Source organism: Protopterus annectens, chromosome 10.part0, assembly GCF_019279795.1.
Source record: "Protopterus annectens isolate FY-2018-M chromosome 10.part0, PAN1.0, whole genome shotgun sequence".
Taxonomy (NCBI): domain Eukaryota; kingdom Metazoa; phylum Chordata; order Ceratodontiformes; family Protopteridae; genus Protopterus; species Protopterus annectens.
In genome coordinates, this window is record NC_056744.1 from 1,306,708,152 (window position 1) to 1,306,731,615 (window position 23,464).

Below are 23,464 nucleotides of genomic sequence, written 5' to 3' on the forward strand. Positions count from 1 at the left end.
AGCTTACAGGGTATTGGTGCAATGACTATTAGACTGCTAAGGTCCACTGCAGAATTCTCATATGTAGACATACTGCTGGTAACAGGGTCATGGCATCAGCCAAGGAGCCCAAGGCTCTGAGTACTAGTTTTGCTGGAGGAGCTGGAATTGCTAAAATCTGTCTGATATGTAGTCTTAGGGTTGAAATTCTGTCTGGAGGTAGATAGGCCAAGGTTTTGGTTGTATCCAGACGTGCTCCTATGAAGTCTAAATTCTGAACAGGCTGTAACTGAGATTTTTGTATGTTGATGGTTAAGCCTAAAATAGGAGCTAGTTGTAACAGATAGTCTCTGGATGGGTGAGTAAATGCCTGGTTGGAGCAGTTAGGAGCCAGTCATCTAGGTAAGGAAACACATGGAATCCTTGCAGTCTTACATGAGCTGCAACTACCACCATGCATTTGGTGAACACTCTGGGGGCTGGGGTGAGACCAAAAGGAAGCACTTTGAATTGAAAATGTCTGGCTCCCAGCCTGAAGCACAGATACCTTCTGGAGCATCTGTTCATCTTGATGTGGTAGTACACATCCCTCAAGTCTGTTAAACACATCCATTTGTCCATTTTCATAAGAGGTAGAATGGACTGGACCATCAACATCTTGAACTTCAAGTTCTTTATTGACTTGTTCAGGGCTGTCAGATACAAGATGGACCAGAGGTCCCCTGTCTTTTTTGCTACTAAAAGGAATCTTGAGTAAATGCCTAATCCAAATTAGTCTGGAGGGACCTTCTGAATGACTCTTTTGGAGCAACTTTGAGATCTCCAACACTGCTGCCTCTCTCTGACTAGGTGGAACATATGGGAGAGACCTGTTTGGTTTAGGGAGCATTAAAAAGGGAACGGAGCATCATATGGATACAATCCTTTACACCCACGGGTTGCTTCTGATGATTAGCCAGGCTTGTGGGTGCAAGGATAAGCATGCACAACTGTTTCCAGAGAAGAGCAGTCCGGCAACCTTTCAGCAGCACTGAATGTGTCTGTGCGAGAAAGAATCCCGAGACCCTTGATTTTGCGGTCCCTCTCTGCCATGTGGGAGGAGTCTACCATTATAACAGTTTCCCCCCTCTGCCTCTGGGGGAAAATCTCCCTGAGATTCCTGAAAAGGACCCTGAGATTTCTTGACCCAGTTTTTTCCCGCACACTGATTCCTGGAGAAGGATTTTTATACGGGTAGAAATACAGATTCCTCTGGCAGACAGGGTCTTTCCATCTTTCTCACTATGGGAGTGTGTGTCTCTAACAGTGGGCCCAAACAAAGCCGATCCATCAAAAGGAGCATTGACAAAAGAAGCCTTGAAAGGTTCCACAAAGTCACACAGCCACATCCAAGCATGACACCTAGTGGCAATGCCGAAACCAGTGGCCCTTGAGGTACCCTCTGCAGCATGGGAGATTAACCTCATGGACACATTGGAAATCGACTGTAAAGTGGCTATTCTAGAGGAGAAGAACTTCCTTTCCTTATTGGACATGGACTCTGGCAGCGAGCTAGAGAGTTCCTTGATTAAATCACTCTGTAGCCTAGTAAAATGGGAAAGATAGTTTAAGGCTCGTAAAGTGAAGGTAGACTAGTTGTAAACTATCTTGCCAAATCTGTCCATGGCCCTAGACTCCCTGTTAGGGGGATAGACAGTGGAGCTTTTCTGGGGCAGCTCCTTCTTGGTGGCTGTCGCTACAAACCATGGCATCTACCAGGATTCCTTTAGTCCAATGGGGTCAGTCAGAGGGGGCATTAAGTATCTGGGGGACCTTTCCCCTTCCTCAAAATCAGTGTCTTCTATAATGGATTCTTCTGAGGAATCAGTTGCCTCATTTTGCACCTTCCCACTCAAACAACTCAACGGGTTAAAGCTCCCCCAACACCCGCACTACACACAACTAACAATGGCACATAAAATTCTCGTTAATCCTAAGAAAACAACTGCCCTACAAAACACTCCTTCAACCCTATGCCACTAATAGACCACTACGCTCCACAACAAAAAAACATAAAAATCTATTCATCCAAAAATCAAACAGGTGATTCTCTTTGCAAACTATATAGGAAAACTATGGAACGAACTAGAAAATATAACTACCACTACATCCCAAGCACTATTCAAAATAACTCTAAAGACATCTCCAACAAATGGCTGTGCCCCTGCTCTACCCATGACTAACTCTCCCCTCTAAACCTGATAAGCACTTCTCCCGGCTTGCCACTTCCTCAGAATAACCTTCACGTCTTACTAGTCTCTCACAATATATTCAACCTGTTTCTTGCTTACCAGCAACTCTCTGTCCTAAATTAAGCATCATGAGAAACATCTCTGACCACAGAAAAACTATCTGTATTCTGTAAAACTGAATTTTCATTTGATCCTTTGAATGCCCAGGGTTCATTTGAAACCTTGGAGGCCCCATGATTTTTACTATACTGTAAAGTATTTCAGCTTTTCCCGGTTACGGGTCACCACAGCAGAACTCCGGTCCGCTAATGACTAGCAATGGATTTTACGGTGCCGAGTTGCCAGCCCGACGCCTAACCTTCAAAGAAGGCACACCCATTCACGCACGCACCTACTTGCATGTCCTTAAATGTCATATGACCGCGAGGAGAACATACAGACTCCACACAGAAGGCCATCCAGCCGAGAATCGAATGGGAGAACCTCTTGCTGTGAGGCGACAACGCTAACAGCTGCACCACAGCGGCCCAATACTGTAGTGTTACTATTTTCTGTATATACTGTTTTGCACATAAGTAACTTTGAATCCCTAGTGCTAAAGAGATGTATATTTGTCTTATACTGCACTGCTACTTTTGTTATTCTAGACTAGTTAATAGTACCTTGAACAATGTACACTACTACTATTTTTTTTATATATACATTGCTGTTCTTCTGGAGACTTTCTCGCCAGGCCTCCAATGAAAAGGCCAAGTGTCCAGTTGGACTTTCCCGATAAACAAATGTAAAATAAAATAAATAAAATCTTCTTCTGGGGAATCTCCTCTGTTGAGGTGTTCCGGGTAGACCTTGGGAAAGATCTGGGGTTCCACGGGTGGAAGTACTAGAAGGCTTTGTTGGGCCATCTGTCCTGAGGTAGAAGTGGTGAGGTCTCAGACACAGTATCCATGGGGGGGTGAGGAGAAGATCTGAGTGAGTGGGAGCCAAGGATCTCCTGGGTATTGGGAGAACCCTTCTCACCAGCTCAAAAGTGTAAGGGGCCAAAGACACAGAAGCTATGGGGCAGAGCATCTCCAACCCCCCCCCCCCAGCCCTACACTCCAAGAGGGAAAGTCGGGGCCAAGCTGTTGCAACTCCTTGGAGCCAACACAGAGGCTTCGGCTTCAAGAGCCACTCTGCCCCAACTTGGTCAGGGCCAAGCATGTCAAGGAAGCTGTCGGGGATAGCCCTCAACCTCTCCGAGCAAGAACTCTAGACAAAGCCATGAATAAAAGTGGGTCAAAGGCCCAAAAATAGGGACAATTTTTAAATATTACTCTTACAAACTTAGAAGGTTGACAGAATAACAGGTTTTGCATTAGCGTGCATTTTCTCAAGGGTATGAAGGATGAAAGTGAAATGTCTGTCATTATTTTTTAACTTCATTTGCCACTAATTTGTGAGAAAATTTAACTTTTATGAAAAATGGACCAAAATGTGAGGCAAAAATCTGGTATTCTGCAAAAATCTGTACAGCTGAGAGGTATGCTTTCAGGGTCAAAGACAGAATCATTATCAGGTCAGACACCTAGACTCTTGGAGCCTTCGGATCCGAGGACTCCAAAGCAGAAGGTCGGATCAGACAATCAGCTAATGGTCTGAAAGGCGGTTGTCTGCCCACAAACCCGGTAGTGGATGCAGCTGGTAAGACCCCCATTTGGATCTGTGTCCGAAGGAACTGCCTCATCAATCTATCTTTGATTCAGAAAGGCTATGGGAAGACATGACAGATGATGCTGTAGATGGTAGCCTGATGTAGTCTTCGGGGATCTCTCTTTAAGGGAAGACCCTGCGGGTGAAGGAGGCTCCAAAGGTAGGGAAGCTAAGATGACTGCGGAGAATTACTCGGATCTGAGGGTTTCAGATCCAATGCTCTAGAAGCCTTGGATGGAGGGTCATCAGAAGAGCAGCCTGACTGTCCTGGGGAACATTTACTCCATTCTCCAATGTCTCTATGCTTTTTCAAGGAGGGTTGAGCCCCTGATGTGGAATAACATGCAGACGGGGCTGAAGAAGGTAAGAAGCCCATCACAATAAGTTTATTTCTTCTACTGGCCAGTGCTCTCTGGTGAAACTCCTTACAAACAGAGCAGGAAGCTGCGAGGTGAGCAGGACCAAGACAATATAAGCACTGCCTATGGGCATCAGAGGAGAGGATCTTGTGCCCACAAGAAGTGGACTTTTTAAAGCCTAAAGGCTTATCAGACATTTTCATAAAAGTTAAGTAGGAACGGAGAGAGGAAAGGAAAGTAACTCCCGCCAAAGTGAAATGGCCAGTAATTATCATTTTAAAAAGAAAAACGTGAAGACTTTTATTTTACAATAAGGTACGAAATAGAAGGAAGTAGTACTGTAGAAAATAAAAAGGAAGCAATTACGGACTTAACTACTGATATCCAAATGGAGTTCAAGCAGTGGATCACAATGCTCTTGCTATGAGCAGAGAATGAGATCTAAGGGAAGCTAAGGGAATGTGACATTATGGGTAGGGGGGAGGAGCTCAAAATTCGGAGCCTAAGCTTTAGAAAGTGGCCAAGTCGGATTAGAGGGTCAGAGCGGAAACCTACACGTTGAGGAATGAATAAAAATGACAATATCAGGAAATATGTAACAGAAATGGGAGCTATTCTACAAAATACACCTTTTCAAGCTGTAGATTACTTGGAAAGAAGCAAAGGAATACAATGAAATAAGTTTAAGAAGCTTGTATTACCTAAATAGAAGGGGAAAGGGTCAGACATACATCAGATAAAAAAATTGGTCAGAAAACTCAGACATGAACAACAGCTATTGTGATTTTTTATTATTCAGGAACAGGATAAGCAGTCAAATAGAATAAATGGCAGACATTCATCACACGTAATGAGTAAAGAATATCTGTCAGCAAGTCAGATGGTCAAAACTTAGTTGCCCAAGATTCTTGGGAAACCGTCCTTACCTGATCAAACCGCAGTGATTTCAAATTCAGCTTCAGGAACTGCTCAAATTTCTACAAGCAATGCAGTCAAGAAATTTGCCTTTTAGTTCTGCTATTAAGAGTAGTGGTGATCCCTTACACAACTGCTACTAAATTACCTACAGCAGACTTCTTAAAAACCCATCAAGATTCAGTGACAGACCATAACATTTAGAGTTAAAGTGAATTTCACTCTGCCAGGATTCTTCAATATGTTTTAGTATTCCTTGAATCACTAGCATACAGCAAAGTTAGTTTTTAAAATGACTGTATTACATCACATAGATCAACTGAACAGTATGTAGCATTTTTTTAATTTATTTTTTAATTAATAGGAGTGTAGTATACCTTTAACAGAGTACACTTACTTGGCATGCAAGCCCTGTCATCTGAATGTTCTGGGCACTTGTGAGTAAATCTCTGAAGATGCTGATGTCTGTGCAGTCACCGAGATATGGTTCAAAGGTGAGGAAAGCACAACAGCTGTGCACGGCTACAATGCCTTCTATATGTTCAGAACCAAAGGAGGAGCTGTATCCATCTTCATTAAGAATAAGTACACCTCGACTGGTTAAACAGTACGACTCCCTAAGTCTACTCCGTCCAGTTAACTATAGGCAAAGCTCACTACCACATCATAGCTAACTGTAGGTCCCTGGCATGAAACAGGATAAGCATACCACAAACCTGGACTTACTAGAGTCGCTTGCATTCATGGGTGATTTTAATTATACTATCATCCACTGGGAAACGTACATGACCACAAACATGCTGGCTCAGAGGTTCCTGGACTTCGTCAATGCAAATGCTCTGGAACAGCTAGTCAGCACACCCACAGAGGTTCAAATGTCCTGGACATAGACTCACTAACATGGGAAAGCATTGCATCCTCCCACAGTGAGATGCCCCCCCCCCCCCCCCCAGGTACGATTGGACCTTACAGCAGCCTTGTTCAATGTAACTGCATGACCAGATAACCCATCAAGCTCAAAAATACTTAAGAATTTTACAAATTACCTCCTACTAAGTGATGGTATAAGTTGTTTCAAAGCCCCTTGAATGCAGATAACCCGGACTCCTAAGCAGATGTACAAACCAATGCCCTGTATAACCACTTAATATAATAGCCAACCTGCTAGCTGAAAGATTTGAAGCAGACTTCACGTCCCTGTCTCCTCCGGTCATCCCCCAAAGTATACCTGCTACCGTTCCACAGCCTATCATCTCAAGAGAGCAGGTCATCTCAGCACTCATCAAGGTCAGAAACATGGCATAAGCGGCAAAAGACAACATCTCAGGTTGCCATTAAAACACCTTAAAACATGACCTAGCAGGACCACTTGGATCCCTGTTTAACCACAGCCAGCAAACTAGCTATGTTAAAGTAGAAAGGAGGACAACAACAGTAATCCCTCAGCACAGGGGGGACCATCAACCAATCCTGGGAACTACAGACTCATAAGCTTGACTACCCTCATCTGCAGGGCCATAGAAAGAATAGTTATCAACCTGAATTTCTCCTAATGGAGAGATGAAAAGTCAGTAAGCAAAGGAGAGTTGTTGTTGTTGTGTCTTTCGGCTTTTCCCAGTTGGGGGTCGCCACAGCGGAACTTCAGTCCGCTAATGATTGGCAGTAGATTTTTACGTGCAGACTTGCCGGGCCTGACACACAACCTTTAACGAAAGAATGCCCATTCACGCATGTCGCCACACAGAAGACGCTCTAACTGAGAATCGAACGGGGCAACGTCTTACTGTGAGGCAACAACGCTACCGCAGCACCACCACCGCAGTGTAGTAAAGTAAAGGAGAGTAGTAGTGCTGAAATTGAATTCATCCTCAAGTCTTGGTGAGTACCTTCACGAGGTTGACCCTGTTTTTCACAAAATCTCACCAATGCGACACTGATATATAGACTGTATTTATATATCATACATCATGGACAGAAGTCAAAAAAAGATAGCTGGGTGCACAAGACCCAGACTAAAAATGTGCCCAATCCTGGTAGGTGCACTGGTGCCAGGACTGGAAAAAATGACACTGAAGAATCCTCAAAATACGGAAACATTCCTACAATGGGGCCAGGCACAGGGGGAGGATGGCCTCCCTGTTGTAGAACGATTTCTGCAAAATCACAAAAAACTGACTGGCCAAAGAAGAGCCATAAAGACGATAGAGTGGACTATTGAGGATAAGAAAGAAATTATGTATTGTCATACTATTATGTAAAAAGCCCAACATTTCCAGACACAAGATATACAAAATGATTAAGAGAGAAATTAGAGGAAAGAAAAATACTTCCACAGGATAAACTGTCAGAAGCTACAAATAAAAATTTGCATTTATTAGTACAGCAAATTTTTGAAAATCAGTATATAGATGAAGAAACTTTGATCTGTTTGGAAAAAGAAGCATCTGAGGAAGTGCGAAAATACAAACAACAAAACCAAGAGATATTTGAAAAATATAAAAAAGAAATAGGGACATGGGAAAGAAAGAGAGATTTGATATGGTGCAATATTTATGCAAATGAGAAAGCCAAGTTAACTAATACAAAGAAGGCAGTCTCAAAGATATTCAAAGAGAAACACAGGAAAAGGTATCCAGATATGGAAAATTTCACAATAAAAAAATTAGTATCACAAAGATGTAATGTGGAAAAGAAGATTAGTAAAGCAGAAGTTCAAGAAATAGAAATTGAAGTTATGGAGTGCCTTCGAAGTGAAAGACTTTGATTGCCAAATTCAGATAATCACGGCCACACAGGTAGAAATCGCACTCTCCAAAGCTAAGAATACAGCATCCATGGGACCAGATGACATCCCAGGCTGTGTACTACATGAACTACAAAATGAACTGGCACCTCACCTAAGTGTCATGCTTAATCATAGCCTCACCTCAGGCTTTGTGCCCAATGAGTGGCGCACAGCTACAGTTATCCCGCTCCACAAAGGAGGATCCGCCTTGGATCCCGGGAACTACCATCCCATCAGTCTGACAAGCCTGATCTGCAAGGGCATGGAACGCATTATCATGGAACTTATAAACAAAGACATTGGCAACATTCAAACTCTGGACCCCACCCAGTTTGGGTTTGTGAAGGGCTGATCTTGTCTCCTGAATCAGTCTCCAGAGCCGTGGACGAGGGTAAGGTGGTCCACACAGCCTATCTGGACCTCGCCAAGGCCTTCGACAACATCCCCCACTCTGCAATCATAGATAAACTTACTAAGCTGGGCATAAATCCGTACGTCACTAGATGGGTTGCCAACTGGCTTACTGACAGAACCCACACTGTAAAAGTAGCCGACTCCAAATCCAGCTCCAGACAAGTGATAAGTGGAGTACCTCAGGGTTCAGTCCTGGGACCACTCTTGTTTGGCATCTACTTCTCTGAAGTACAGGCCAACACTAAGGGACTCTGGCTAACAAAGTTTGCAGATGACTGCAAACTGGGAGCCATTATTGAATCCCCAAATGATGTGGATATTCTACAAAAAGGCCTTACAGAAACAGATGCCTGGTGCCAGAGCCATGGGCTCAAGCTTAATACCAAGAAATGTATAGTTATCCCCTTTGGAACAAAACATGTACCCATGAATTGCCACATAGGTGGCAGGACGCTAAACATCGAAAGTGTGATGACAGACTTAGGGACACAGTTGGACAGTGGTCTCCCTTTCGATAACCACATCGCCACAACAGTCAGGAAATCCTTCTATGTGGCACACCTCATCACTAAGGGCTTTTCATCCAGAAAAATGGAGGTCATTGTCCCACTGTACTCATCCCTCATTAGACCCATTATAGACTATAATGTCTCGTTTGGTATGTACCTCACAAGACATCTGCAACAGCTGGAAAGGCCACAGAAATACCTCACTAAAGAATCACAGGCCTAAAGCAGATGCCATGTGCTCACCATCTAAAAGAACTCCAGCTATACTCTGTGGCATATCGTCTACTCAGAGGTGATCTCTGCTTAACATACAAGGCCATGTCATACCCTGAGCTGTTGGACATGGTCCACTTAAAGAAATCCCAATCCCTCAGAGCCACACGCGTGAGAAATCTAAACCTTGTCATCGCAATGAGCAAAACATGCTGGAGGGATAGGTTCCTGACCCAGAGACTCCCCATACTCTGGAATAGACTGCCCATACAGGTCAAGCAGAGCGCCTCATTGGCCCTCTTCAAAAGGAACCTTGATGATTGGATGGGAGATAGGAAATTCACCCCGGGGATCATCTCTGGGCCCCTGTCTAGCAGGGTGACTGACAAGTAAATATTGTGGGAAGAAATATCCAGGGAATTGTTATGGCTAGGCTTGCATAGGCCCAAGGGCCGATAGCCTAGTACCAGCCTATGAACTTAATGTAGAAGGTCTAACACAGACTACATCACAGTATGATGGAGTGAGTCCCTAGAATAAGGAAAAGCAAGAAGATCAGGTGACATGTGAAGAAATATGGACAGGGGAAAGGAAAAGAGATTTAATATGGTATAATATTTATGCAAAGGAGAAAGCAAAACTAACTTATACAAAAAGAGCAGCACCAAAGATATTTGAAGAGAAATACAGGCAAAGGAATCCGGATATGGAAAACTTTACAATACAAAAAATAAGACGACTAAGAGAAAAAGCAGAAAAACAGATTAGTAATGGAGAAGTCAAAAAAGCAGAAACTGAGGTTATGGAGCAGCTGCAAAGAGAAGGATTCAGTCTAGAAAATCAAATGCAGAAAGCACCACAACAGGATAGAGCAATTGATATCCAAATTAAACAGAAACCTAGAAACCAGTGGAACAGGAAGCAACTGGTCAGGTGCCATATCAAGATACTTTGGAGCCTTCCACAGGAAACCAGTATAAACATTTACTTGAAGCTAGACAGCAAGGAAAGGAACAGGAAACTGTGGAAAATCTAATGCTGTTAATGTTGAGGAGCGATAGGATAGCGAGTTTCCATATGACAGAGCAACAGATGACACAGGATGAAATTGAAGAGAATGTGCCACAGGAAGATGCTATAGAACTTTCTACAGAATGCCCACAGGAAAAGGAAAACAAAGGATGTGCCCTCAGTTTGGAACCAAATGAGCAAAGAGAAGAATTGTTTGATTTAATGGACATGGATAGATATATTAAGATCAATGAGAGAAATACACTACAGGTGGTCAATAAAACCAAAAAGTAAGAAGTCTGATAAAACAACTGAATGCAGTAATTAGGACTGCCTATAGAGATCCATGTGATAGAAGTAAGCAGGATATACTACTGTGCTGCTAAATTAATAAATGATAAAGTTCTACCACAAGATCACAGGGTAGTGAGGGAAAGGAAGGGAAGAAATCGAATAACATCATGGAAGTATCAAATAGAGAAAACTATAAAACAATTAAGACAAGAAGTATCACTGTTAGAAGATTATAGAAGATGGAATAAATAGATCAACAAAAATACTAAGAAAATTAGATGTGATTAAAGCAATGCACAGTATTAGAACAGACCAGGATCTACCATGCACTATCGGAAATAAACTAAAAAGTTCAGCACAAGCGGAAAAACTTAAAAGATGCACAGATAAATATAAGAGAAAAGTACAAAATTAGCAATTTATTGATTACCCAAAAAAGTTTTATAGAGAATTGGGAAATAAGGTAAAAGGAACTGAAAGACCGCCAAAAAAAAAAAGGAAGTAGATACATTTTGGAAAAGTATCTATGAAGATCCTGTGGAATATGATGCTAAATGAACAGAAATAGTACAAGAAAGAATAAGAAGTTTAAAGGTACAGGATATGAAATGGGATGAAGTAACAGCCACAGAGATTGAAACAAAGTTGAGAAAAGCCTCTAGGTGGAAAACCCCAGGCCTAGATGCAGTACCTAACTTTTGGTTAAAAGTATGAACTTATGCCTCCTCATTTAGTCATGAGTAAGAACTATTATATGCGCACCCCAAACAGACACCACACTGGCTAACAACAGGCAAAACAATGCTCTTACTTAAGAGTGAACCTGCAAGCTACCCTAAAAATTATAGGCCAATAACTTGCCTTCCGACAACGTATAAACTATACAAAGGGAATTGATGCCGACAGCGTTTATAGTAATTTAGAAGAAAACTCAATTGTGGCAGTAGAACAAAAGGGCAATAAAAGAGTCACATGGAACAAAGGATCATTTGTTGTTCAAGTTATAGTGGAAAATTGTAAAAAGGGGAAGAATCTAAGTATGGCGTGGACTGACTACAAAAAAAGCATTTCATAGCATCTCACACTCATGGATAAAAGAGTGCTTAATATTGTATAAGATACACCCCTACACTGATGGACTACATTACAGCAACTATGAAACAATGGCAGACCACTCTGCAATTAAGCCATGATAAAGGACAGATTATTATCCCAGGAATAAAAATATTCCTGGGTGACTCTCTGTCACCGTTGCTATTCTGCCTCGCCATTAATCCATTAAACTGTTTACTAACAGCTTAGGTCATGGCTATAATTTGGCTCCTAGAAAACAACAAAGTCTAATAACTTATCTTCTCTTTGTCAATGATTTAAAACTGTATAGCTCATCAGATGAGGAAATGAAAAGCACAGCTGCAGGTTATCAAAACTTTTTCAGATGATACTAGAATGTCATTTGGTCTTGAAAAATGTGAAGCAGGAAAACATCAGTTTGGGACAATAATGTGATATAAAAGAACTTGAGCAAGAGGCAGTGTATAAATACTTTAGAATTGATGAAGGATCAGCAATAAAACATGAACAAATGCAAATAAAACTCAATAAGGAATACTTTAGAAGACTTAAATTAATCCTGAGAACAGCATTGACATCTAGGAAAGTACAGTTTTGTACCTACCATAAATGTAGATGTTCGAGTGCTAATACAGCTGCAGTCATAACAGATGGGTTCTCCTGCCGTCAGGCGGGTCCTCGGTCAGCCGAATTCCAAAGTCTAGGTCCAGCGTCGGTTGTCGTCGCTTCTTCCCTGACGTCAGTGCGACAGGGGTATAAAAGAACCACCCGACGCCATTTTCTTCAGTTTTTCTTGCCCCAGATGTCAGGTGCCCCCAGGAAGAAGGCAATACATAAAATTATGTAACAATGTAATGCAATATAATCAAAGACCAGTAGTTGCAAGTAAATACGCCATAAAAGAAGACCCCAAGAGGGGAAGGAGGGAGGGAAACCTGCACTGCAGCTGTATTAGCACTTGAACATCTACATTTATGGTAGGTACAAAACTGTACTATGTTCATCGTGCATACAGCTGCAGTCATAACAGATGGGTAGAATCCCAAAGCTAAGAAAAGGGTGGTAGGCACTAGGTGGAGCTAGGAGGAGCCAAAATGCCCTGCAAGACTGCAGTGGCAAAGCCTGCTCTAGATTTGGAGTATAATGGTAGGTTGTAGTGCTTGGAGAAGGTATGCACAGAACTCCAAGTGGCTGCTTCTAAAATATCCTTGGTAGGAACTCCTCTGAGGAAGGCTGCAGAGGTGGCTGTGGCCCTGGTAGAATGAGTTCTAATGCCTGTAGGTACAGTTTTGCCATAAAAGGAATAGCAAAAGCGTATGCAGTGGGCTATCCATTTTGAGATTGTCTGTTTGGATATTGACTTTCCTTGAGCTCCTACCGCATAGGCCACAAAAAGCTGTTCTGATTTTCTGAAAGGTTTTGTTCTGTCCAAATAATAACACAGTTGTCTGTGGATGTCCAGGGAATGCAGTAATATCTCCCCTTTGTTTTGAGGATTAGGATAAAAAGTAGGTAAATGTATGGCCTGATTTAAAGCTACCCTGGATACCACTTTAGGCATAAAGGACGGGTTGGTACGTAATGAAACTCTGTCCTGATGGAAGATGATAAAAGGCTGGACAGCCATAAGAGCTGAAGCAATAGCCAGAAGGAAAGCTGTTTTCCAGGACAAATATTGTAAATCTGATGAGGCAGCTGGCTCAAAAGGAGGCAAAGTCAGTTTTTCCACAATGAAATTAAGGTCCCAAGCAGGTATTGGTTGTTTTCTTGGAGGTCTTAAATTCTTAGCCCCTCTGAGGAACTGTCTTAATAGGGGGTGAGAGAATAAAGGTGGATCAGTGTTGTATTCTGCAGAAATGGCTGAGGCATAGATTTTGATGGAGGAGAACGAAAGTCCACTGCTTAGCAGTTCAGCCAAATATTGTAGTATTTGAGGTAAATTCAGTTTTCCAGGGCACTGGCCCTTTTTCTCATTCCAAACACAAAAACGTTTCCATTTTGCAGAGTAAGCTTTTCTAGTTGATGGCCTTCTGGCCTCCAAAATGACATCCTGCACCTCCTTAGAGAGCAGGGCCTGCTGCGATGCTAAGGAATCTTCCATGCGGCTAGATTGAGTGTTTTCAGCTGACTGTGAAGAGTTTTGAAGCTGTGCTGAGTCAGAAGAAGAGGCATTAGAGGCAGGGTCCATGGTGGGGAATGCGTCAGGCTCCTCAGGACTGGGTACCAGTGTTGCCTTGGCCAGTCCGGAGCAATGAGGATCATCTTTGGTCTGTCTGCTCTGGTCTTCAATAGGACTTTGGGCAGCAGAGGAAGAGGTGGGAAGGCATAAACTGTCATTGATGTCCAACTGAAAGAGAGCGTCGACTCTCCAGGCCTTTGGATGGAAGATCCTTGAGCAGAATTTTGTCAATTGATGATTTTTGTGGGAGGCAAAGAGATCCATGTCTGGCCTTTCCCATTCTTGGATTATTTCTGTGAAAACTTTTGGATGCAACTTCCATTCGTGTGGATCTGTCATATTCCTGCTTAGGTTGTCTGCCAGCATGTTTTCCTTGCCTGGCAAGTACTGTGCTTGTAGTTCCACTTGTAAGTCCATGGCCATGTTCCAAAGTGACATGGCCAGTCTGCATAGGGGATAAGAATGTGTTCCTCCCTGCTTGTTTATGTACCACATAACTGTGGTGTTGTCTGTTCTTATCAATAGCTGGCCTGGATGTAGAAGGTCCTTGAAAGCTATAATAGCATTTATCACTGCTAGCATTTCTTTTTGACTGATGTGAAGGTGCTTTTCTTTTTGGGTCCATTTGCCCTGAATGCACCGGTCTGTCATGTGCGCCCCCCCAGGCGTAGTCCGAGGCGTCTGTTGTGATGACTTGATTTGCTTGAGGCTTGCTGAATGGAAGACCTGTGTTTGTTTGGCATGCTTGAGCCCACCACAGAAATTCCTTTTGCAGACATGGAATTAGTGGTATTATTGTTTCCAAACTGTGGCTGTGTTGAGACCATATGTTTTTTAGGTACCATTGTAGTTTTCTCATATGCAGCTTTGCACATGGGATTAGTAAGATGCAAGATGCCATGAATCCCAGAGCCTGCAGGATTTTCCTTGCAGTCAGCCTGGTGCAATTTGCCAGTGTTCTGAAATATTGAATTAGTTGCCCTTGCTTCTCTGGCGTGAGGTAGGCCATCTTGGTGTTTGTGTCCAAATTGGCACCCAGGAAAATTATCTTCCGAGAGGGTATTAGTCTTGATTTATCTTTGTTGACTGTGTATCCTAGAGAGTTTAATAACATTATTACATAAGCCAGATGTTTCAGAAGAATGTGCTTGCTGTCCGCTTGGATCAGGCAGTCGTCCAAATAAGGGTATATTTGTATCCCTTGAAGTCTGCAGTAGGCAATTACTGATGCCAGGCATTTCGTGAATACTCTGGGCGCAGTAGATAAACCAAAGGGCAATGCAGAGAATTGATAATGGGTTGAACCTGCAAGAAATCTGAGGTATCTTCTGCAATTTTGTCTGATTGGGACATGCAGGTATGCCTCCTTGAGGTCCAATGTTACCAGCCAAGACTCCTTGCCCAGCATGGGAAGAAGTTGCTGTAGAGTGAGCATCTTGAAATTTGGTACGAGTAGGAACGTGTTTAGGATGGAATGATCCAAAATAGGTCTCCAATCTTTTCCCTTCCTTGGCACCAGAAATAGCCTGGAATAAAAACCTTGACCTTGTTCATGTGTAGGTACCTCTTGAATAGCTTTCATGATTATAAGACCTGAAATTTGCTTTTGTGCCTCTGCCCTTTGATTGTGTGGCAGTTTTGGCATGCCTTTCATTTTTGGAAGGGTATGAAAATGGAATTTGTAGCCTCTGTTTATAATGTTCAGGATCCATTTGTCCTTTGTGACAATATGCCAATTTTTTGAGAATAGTGCCAGCTTTCCTCCTAAGGGGGCTGCCATTTGAGACCTGGTTGGCATGCAAAGGGGAAAGTCATTGGTTTTGCTTTCTGAAAGATTGCGAGTTGTCCTCACCACCTCTTTGTGTAGGAGCTTGCCATTGTCTGCCTCTGTGCTAGCCTTGTGTTTGTCCTCTGCCCCTCGGGCGCCTATATCTGCCTCTTTGGGGTCTGTCTGTGGCAGGAAAGGACCAGTTTTTGGAAGGCCAATTTCTACTAAAATGTGGGGGTTGAACCTGCAGAAATTATTTCACAGTTTGCATTGATTTAGCCTTTTCCTCCATTTTCCGTAATACTTCATCAGCATTTGCCCCAAATAGTACATCCTTTTGAAGAGGGGTGTCTAGTAATTTAGCTTTGACATGGTCAGGCAAGGCTTGTTCCTTGAGCCAGGCATGCCTACGTATGACTGAGCCTGTAACAGCAGCTCTACATGAGGCCTCTAGAGCATCAAATCCACATTGTAAGGTATGTTTACCCACTTGTTCTGCACTATGCATCAAATCCTGCAACTCCTTCATGTCTGGTTGTTCAGGTTGTGACATTTTACTTTTCAATTGAGATAACAGAAACTGTTGGTATTTTAGCATATGAAACTGACAGTTTAAGGCCCTCATGGATAAGGTAGCCGAGGTATATACCTTTTTTCCCCACCTTTCTAAGGATCTGGAATCTCTCTCGGAAGGCAATGGGTTTTTGGCAATGAAGGCCTTAACTCCCTTGGGCCCCTGTGAGATGGTTTCTAGGTCGGCAGCATGGCTTTTGTATAGAAATTGGTGCGAGTCAGGAACCCTGTAGTACCTGTCAGGCTTAACTGGAGCTGGAGGAAGAGAGTCCGGGTTAAGGCAGGCCTCCGAGTAAACATCATCTAGGATGTCCAGGACAGGAGGTATAGCCAGAGGCCTGTGCTGGGGTAACAAAAGAAATTCCCTGAGCCTTTTCTTGGAATCTGAATAATCCTGGCCTTCCCAGTGAAAGTGTTCCCTTAAGGTATGCAGAGTTTCACCAAATGAGTAATCCTCAGGGGGGGGATACAGAAGGAATAGATTCCTCTGCATCAGAGTCTTCAAAAGGGGAGTAAGACTGTTCCTGATAATCAGAGTGCTCTGAAATAATGGAGCCCTGATCAGAGGAGAGGGAATCTTCCTCCACTCTGGGTCTTTTGACCGGAGGTGGCTGAGAACCTCTGATTAGAGTAATTAAATCCTCAGCCATTTTAAGCATCTGTTTCTTAGGCATGGGGCCTGGAGATGGGCCCTGTGTAGCTGGTCTCTTAGGGTGCATGGTAGCTTTAGACTTGGTGAAAGCCTTGATGGAGAAAGAAGAGGAAGGTCTGAAGACACCTGGAGTGGAGGTGGACCTATCCACATTCTGTGTTTCAATGCCAAGCGTGGCTTCGGTATCTGTAGTCAGGGTGTGGGCCGAGGAGCCTGCGACCTCGGGTACAGGAGACACCGCCAAAGATGTGTCGTTGGTAATCAGGGGCTGCGTAGGCGCCTCGCTGAGAACCGGACCACGTGTAGTCGGCTTTGGCGTGGTGTCGGTAGAGGCCACGGACCTCGAGTGTCGGTCCTTGTCTTTGCGTTTTTTAGACAAAACCGGAGTCGGAGTATCCGACGACATAGTATAGTTAAATGCTTTCCCAAAATAATGCTGGGCAAACTCCGCCCGGCGCTTAATAGTGCGTTTGTTGAATGTAGCACAAAAGCGACAGACCGAGACGTCGTGGTCTGGGGCTACACAAGGTATACAGAGGGAATGGAAATCCTTATGCGGTATTTGCTTCCCACAAGAAATACAATTATTAACTTTGTCTGACATCGGTCTGAGGCAAGAAAAAGTTTCTCCAATGGGGTACTTAGCTTTTAAGAAGACTTCGGTTCCAAATTTTTCGTAATCTCAGGAGCTGGCCGACCGGCACTTGCGAACTGCTTCTGCTTCGGGCACCGCGCGGCAAGAAAGACTGAAGAAAATGGCGTTGGCTGGTTCTTTTATACCCCTGTCGCACTGACGTCAGGGAAGAAGCGACGGCAACCGACGTCAGACCTAGACTTTGGAATTCGGCCGACCGAGGACCCGCCTGACGGCAGGAGAACCCATCTGTTATGACTGCAGCTGTATGCACGATGAACATCAAGATCCAAGCTATAAATCAATTTGCTCTTCTTGTCCTAACGTACAGTTTTGGAGTGATTGACTGGCCCCAAAAAGTGTTGGATAGATTAGATATTAAAACAAGAAGGATGCTTCATGCTCACCAAATGATTTATAAAAATCAATGTATACCAGGATTATATATTCCCCGTTCCGAAGGAGGGATGGGCCTCCTTGAAATTGATTACATGTACAGATCTGCAATTGTGGGACTCCACGCATTTACTGACCTCACAAGATCCAAATGTAGTGAAAGTTTTGAATCAATGAGGAGAATAAATCTAAGATGACTTCTCTGCTTAATTTAGCAGAAGCATATCGATGTCAAGCAGGAATGGAAATCAAACCAGAAGTAGATAAAAAAAAACAGGCAGCAACTGAATGTGCCGAAAACAAAAGAAAGAATATAAGATGAAGGACCAGATGAGAAGGGAAGAAATGTTGAAAAAACATAAATATAGTTGCAAGTATAGAAAACATCTGGAAGAGCCTCGTGCTGGTCAAAAACTAATGTAGGAATGGTTAAGAAAAGGCAAATTCCAACCAAGAAATGAAAGGTTAATATTGACAGCCCAAGATAGTGGGCTACGTACACGCTGGTTTACAAAGTCCATTGAACCTGTGGGAGAAACAGACAAATGTAGGTTTTGTAAAACAGAATTGGAAACAGTCGCACACCTTGTTGCTGGTTGCGACACACTAATGGCAGAAGGACTGTATACTGAAAGGCATAATAATGTGGCAAGGCTGTTGCACTGGGGATTGTGCACATATGGTATCAAAGTGGCTGAAAAACACTGGAAACATGAGCCACAAAACATCACATAAAATGAAGTTCGTACCACATGGGATCACCCATTACCAACAGTTCAAAAGATAGATGCTAGAAAACCGGATATAGCAGTCCAAGAAAAGAAGACAAAAGTAGCATTGATCATTGAAATCGCCACACCCAGTGGCTATAGTATCTTGCATACAGAGAAACACAAAGTCATAAAATACCAGGATCTGCAGGCAGAAATGAGAGCAATGTAGAAGAAAGATACCCAGACGGTTCCAATAGTAGTAGGAGCAACGGGTCTTATAAAAAAGAATTTGCAATCATATTTAGATATGTTACCAATCCATTAACCCTGTACAAAATATGCAGGAGGAGTCATTACTGGGCACAGTGTGGATGCTGCGAAGAGCACTTTTGGCTGACACCAAAGAAAGAAACAATACTAATTTTATGAACTTTAATCGTACTTTGACTTAGGAATGGGGTCCATTCCCATTATGGTATTAGTAGCCCAAAAGACTTGGAAAAGTTAAAAAGAGGTAGCGACCTTATTAACAAGGACATAGGTAATCTCCAAACTTTGGACCCAACTAAGTTTGGTCATTAAAGGTAGATCATTCCTGTTAAACATGGTTGACTTCTTTGAGAAAGTCACCAAGGCCCTGAGGGAAAGACAGTGCATACCGCTTCTATCTTGACCTAGCCAAGACATTTGACAGAATCCTCCAATCAGGCATTACAGAGAAACTCTCCCAACTGGGAATTAACTCCTACACTACCAAATGGGTAGTCAACTGGCTCACCGACAGGACACATTGTCAAGGTAGGTGACTGCACCTCTAGCAAAAGACCAGTCACCACTGGCGTATCACAGGGTTCCGTGCTGGGCCCCTTACTGTTTGGAATTTATTTCTCAAAAGTCCAGGCAAACGTGGATGGCCTGTGGCTGATCACGTTCGCCGACGATTGCAAACTGGGAGCAATCACTGAGTCCCGCATTGATGTTACTATACTGTAGACAGGGTTAAGGCAGACAAATGACTGTTGCCAAAGCCATGGATTAAGGCTAAATGTGAAAAAAAAGCATTATTATTCCTTTGGGGAAAGCGACATCCCTGCTAATTAAATTAGACAGCACTCCCCTAAGTGTAGACCCAGTGGCACGTGATCTGGGTACTCAATCTGAACTCTGACTACCACATATCCACAGTAATAAGGAAATCCTTCTATGAGGCACATCTTATAAGTAAAGGTATCACATCTAAATCTAAGGACGTTATAATTCCATTAGATTTGGCCCTCACCAGACCAATAACTGAGTACAATGTTCCCATTTGCATGTACCTTACCAGACACCTGCAGCAATTACAGAGACCAAAGATGTTACGCAACAAGAAATTTCAGGCTATACAAAAGTCGTACTCTGAAAGACTGAAAGCCCTGTCACTGTATTCTGTCTCCTCCAGGTTGCTAAGGGGTGACCTGGGCCTGGCTTACAGAATAGCTTCTGACTGGGTCCTGATGGAAATGCCTGGACTGGTGTCTAATCCATTAATACCACTCTTTCAGGAATGTCAGAACCTGAGTCTGGAAAACTTTGCAGTAACCAATTCCATCACTTACTTTTTAATGAAAAGTCCATGTATTTTGACATTGCCCATAAAAGTTGCAGTCTGACAAAGTATTTTATTCGTCTATGGGTAAAAATTTCTTACAGGAAACAGCCTTAAGAATAAACTACAGCAATGTGGGAATACATGACATTAGAAGTAAAATAAGAATTCAATACTTCTGCTGTTTTGAATCATTAGTAGTTATTGTAACATATAAACTAAGAGGAGTTTGGTGTCATACCTCAATGGTCCCTGATTTTGCCTCACGTATATGCTCTATCGTGTAACATTTTTGATTTTCTGGAATTTTCAACACCAGTTGAAGTTTAAATTTACAACTAGTTGTTTTAACATTCATGTTTAAATGACGACTCTAGCTTTCTAAAGGTGTAGTGTGTCGAAATCAGACAAGTAAACTTAAACATGCAAAGTAATTGTTCTGTTTTTAAGCAGCTTTTTTGAGCCTGTTATTCCATCTTAGTTGTCTTCTCCAATCCCCTTTCTCCATACAAGATCTTTGGATAAGGCTCATACATGTACTAATCAGATTTCCCCATATGGAGAGTCAATCTTTTGCTGAGATGTTACGTATCAAAGCTTCTCTCTTTACTTTTCTCACGCATATATAAATCCCCTCTCTCTGTCTGTCTTGCTCTCGTTCAAACAATGGTGCTGTTGTGCTGTGTACAGAGCAGTCTCTGAAATTTGCACTGCTGTTAATCCTGGTCATTTCTGCATGTTTTGCTTTTAATGTCATAAAAGTTACATGAGATTTCCTAGAAAATAACTGAAACAAATAAGTATGCGGTTGGTGCTATGGGGAGGTAAAGGGCAGACGCATGGATTTTAAGGACTAGAATGGGAGAAGAGAGGCACAACAGTAATTAAAAACAGCAAGTTAGTATGAATTGGTTTTCACAGTTCCAAATGTGCATCTGAATACAAAATACAAAACTATTTATTATCTTTACTACAATTAACAGTTCTTTACTAACTCACCTCAGATTTGTATTTTTCTCTGATGTTGACCCACAGAACATCCTGGAAAGCAGTGAAGTCGACCCGACTAGACCCACCCAGTACAGCCTGCAGCAAACCAGAAAGGAAAAAAAAATAACTACGATGTTCAGTGTAATGAACAAAATACAATTTGTTCCAAAAATTTTTAGCAAGAAAATTAAGGGTACTGGACAAGCAAATATGTTACTGTCACTTGCTTTATTCTACTGGTTGCTCACGACTAATCAGCTGAGAATTATTCTTTTGATTTATTAATGGCTCTGACTGCCAGAGAGGATTAATTTTCCTCAATAAGCAATCATCCGAAAATTAGAGAGTAATTTTCAGCTCAGAACCACCACCAGTGTTTTAGAAATGAACACAAACTCAATACAGCTGAACACATACAGTGATTCATTCTGACACACAACTTCAAAAGAATACATTTCTTAAATCGTGAAGGAAAATGACCAAGTTTTGATGATGTACACAAAAAGTAAACATTTCAAGTTTTGTCATTCATTATGATGAGGTGCAGGGTACAGACGCAGGAAAATCTTTAGAAAGTACTCCGATTTCATTCATAGTTGTTCAAGTTAAGTTATGGTTGAACCAATCCGAAGAGAAAATTAAGTACATTTAGAAAGGACTTGCTGCCATCTTCTGTCTATAAATCAGAGTGCAGGAAATGACTCCATGAAAAATAGAAGCACAAAATTTGCTAGCAGCAAAGAATTATTTTGTTCATCCATTCCTCACTGACTATCACTTCCTCTGTTTATTAACATTCAGCTGGCCCATTACATCTGTTTCTGTAAACATACATTTTATAACACTTATAAAATAGGAACAATGTCCAGTGTATAATGTCCTTGGTCGAAGCCAATTAAAGTATAGCAGGCGCCGCCGTCATGGCGCATAAACTGACGCCAGGAGGACCAGGGGGTAAATGCGCGCACCGACGCCACATATAAACACAGAGGGGACTTGAGGGATAAATTGGACTGCAGCAATGTGGATCTTGACATCATCATTTTTATGGTAGGTACAAAACTGTACATTGCTGCAGTCCTTACACTTGGGAATTCCCAAAGCAGAGGTAAGGGGGATGGCAAATCAAATAGAAGCAGGAGCACAGGTAAGGGGGGATGGCAAAATAAAGAGAAGGAGTCAAATGCCCTGTAGAATAGCAGCAGCAACCCAGGAAGGTGGTAGTGTAGAGAGAAAGTATGCTGAACTCAGTAGCTGCTTCAAATGTCCATGTCCTGACTTCCTTAGAAGGAGAAAGGTGTGGGTGGGCCCTAGTGGAGAAAGAGTTTGCTTTGACACAGGCTTGCCCTGAGTAAAAGAAACAAACAACTGTTAGACTGCCTGAAACCCTTAGTCCTATCTCTAAGTAGGCGTAGCGTAACTGTGCACGTGCAAAGTAAGGCTCAGAAACATCCACACCCCTTTGCCAAAGCAAAGCAAAATCTCTTCCACTTGTCATACACTACACTTTTCTCTCTAGATCCTGCTTGGTTTGTCCTGGCTTACCTTAGCAGAAACTTTTAGAAGTAGGAAGTGGGTGGAAAGGCATATTACATGAGGTTTTTCCAACTGAAAGAAAGAAGAGCCGCCGTTTTCCAAGCTGCCTGGTGTGTTTGTTTTTTGTGATGGCAGCTGGTGGTTTAGAGGAGAAAGCCGAACAGATCTATGTCTGGTGTTCCCATGACACTGTTAATATACCTGATACCTGAGGGGATCAGTTCCACTGGATGGGGATCCATGATTTGCCATGTAAACACATCTGCTAAGGAGTTCTGCACCCCGCAGAAAACCTTGCCTGAAGATCCAGAGAGCCGTCCCCCAGAGAATCCATATGTCTTGTGTTAGGTGAGTATAGTACCAAGAATGTTGTTGTGAGATGAGCCCCCAAGCGTTGTCTGAGGCATCTGTTGTTAGAATCTGACTTGCCTCGGCGGGTCAGTCACAGTCCTTTAGGTTTGTGTGATTGCCCTACCCACACCATTCAGGATTGGATGCAAATTTATTATGACAGTATCCAGTCCAGATCGAGTGCTGTGTGTGTCCATAGATTCTTGAGATACCATTGTAACTTCCTCATATCCAGTTTGGCATTGCAGGAAGCACCAGAATCAGAATACAATGAAATGAAGGAAGGGCTGCTTACTGTGTCCTCAGCCGGACTGATGTGATGTTTGATCTGTGTAAAGAAAGATTCAAGGGAAAGATTTTTTTGTCGGGGGAGTTAAGAAGGCCATCTGGGCTGCTGTCTTGAAAAGCACACCCCCTGAGGGGTACTGAGGAGGGTACTAGACTGGACTTTGTTACCTTCACATCTGCTGTTAGTTAATCACATACTTGCTTTCATAGAAGTTAGTCCTGCCCTAACCAGAATCGAATCAGGCAGAATCGCCAAATCAGATCGATCTGTAAATAAGGGTCTCTGAAAAGCATTTATCCTGAAGAAAGCTATCGACCTC

General features: G+C 42.6%; 1 protein-coding gene across 1 annotated transcript in view; it reads right to left on the reverse strand.

Moving 5' to 3' along the window:
- LOC122813583 (glucosidase 2 subunit beta-like) overlaps positions 1 to 23,464 on the reverse strand; it is a 1,646,077-nt gene that overhangs the window by 1,557,983 nt on the left and 64,630 nt on the right. Inside the window, exon 2 of the mRNA XM_044085989.1 lies at positions 20,979 to 21,065. The gene's annotated coding sequence lies outside the window, so the exon portion shown is untranslated. The remainder of the gene's footprint in view (positions 1 to 20,978; positions 21,066 to 23,464) is intronic.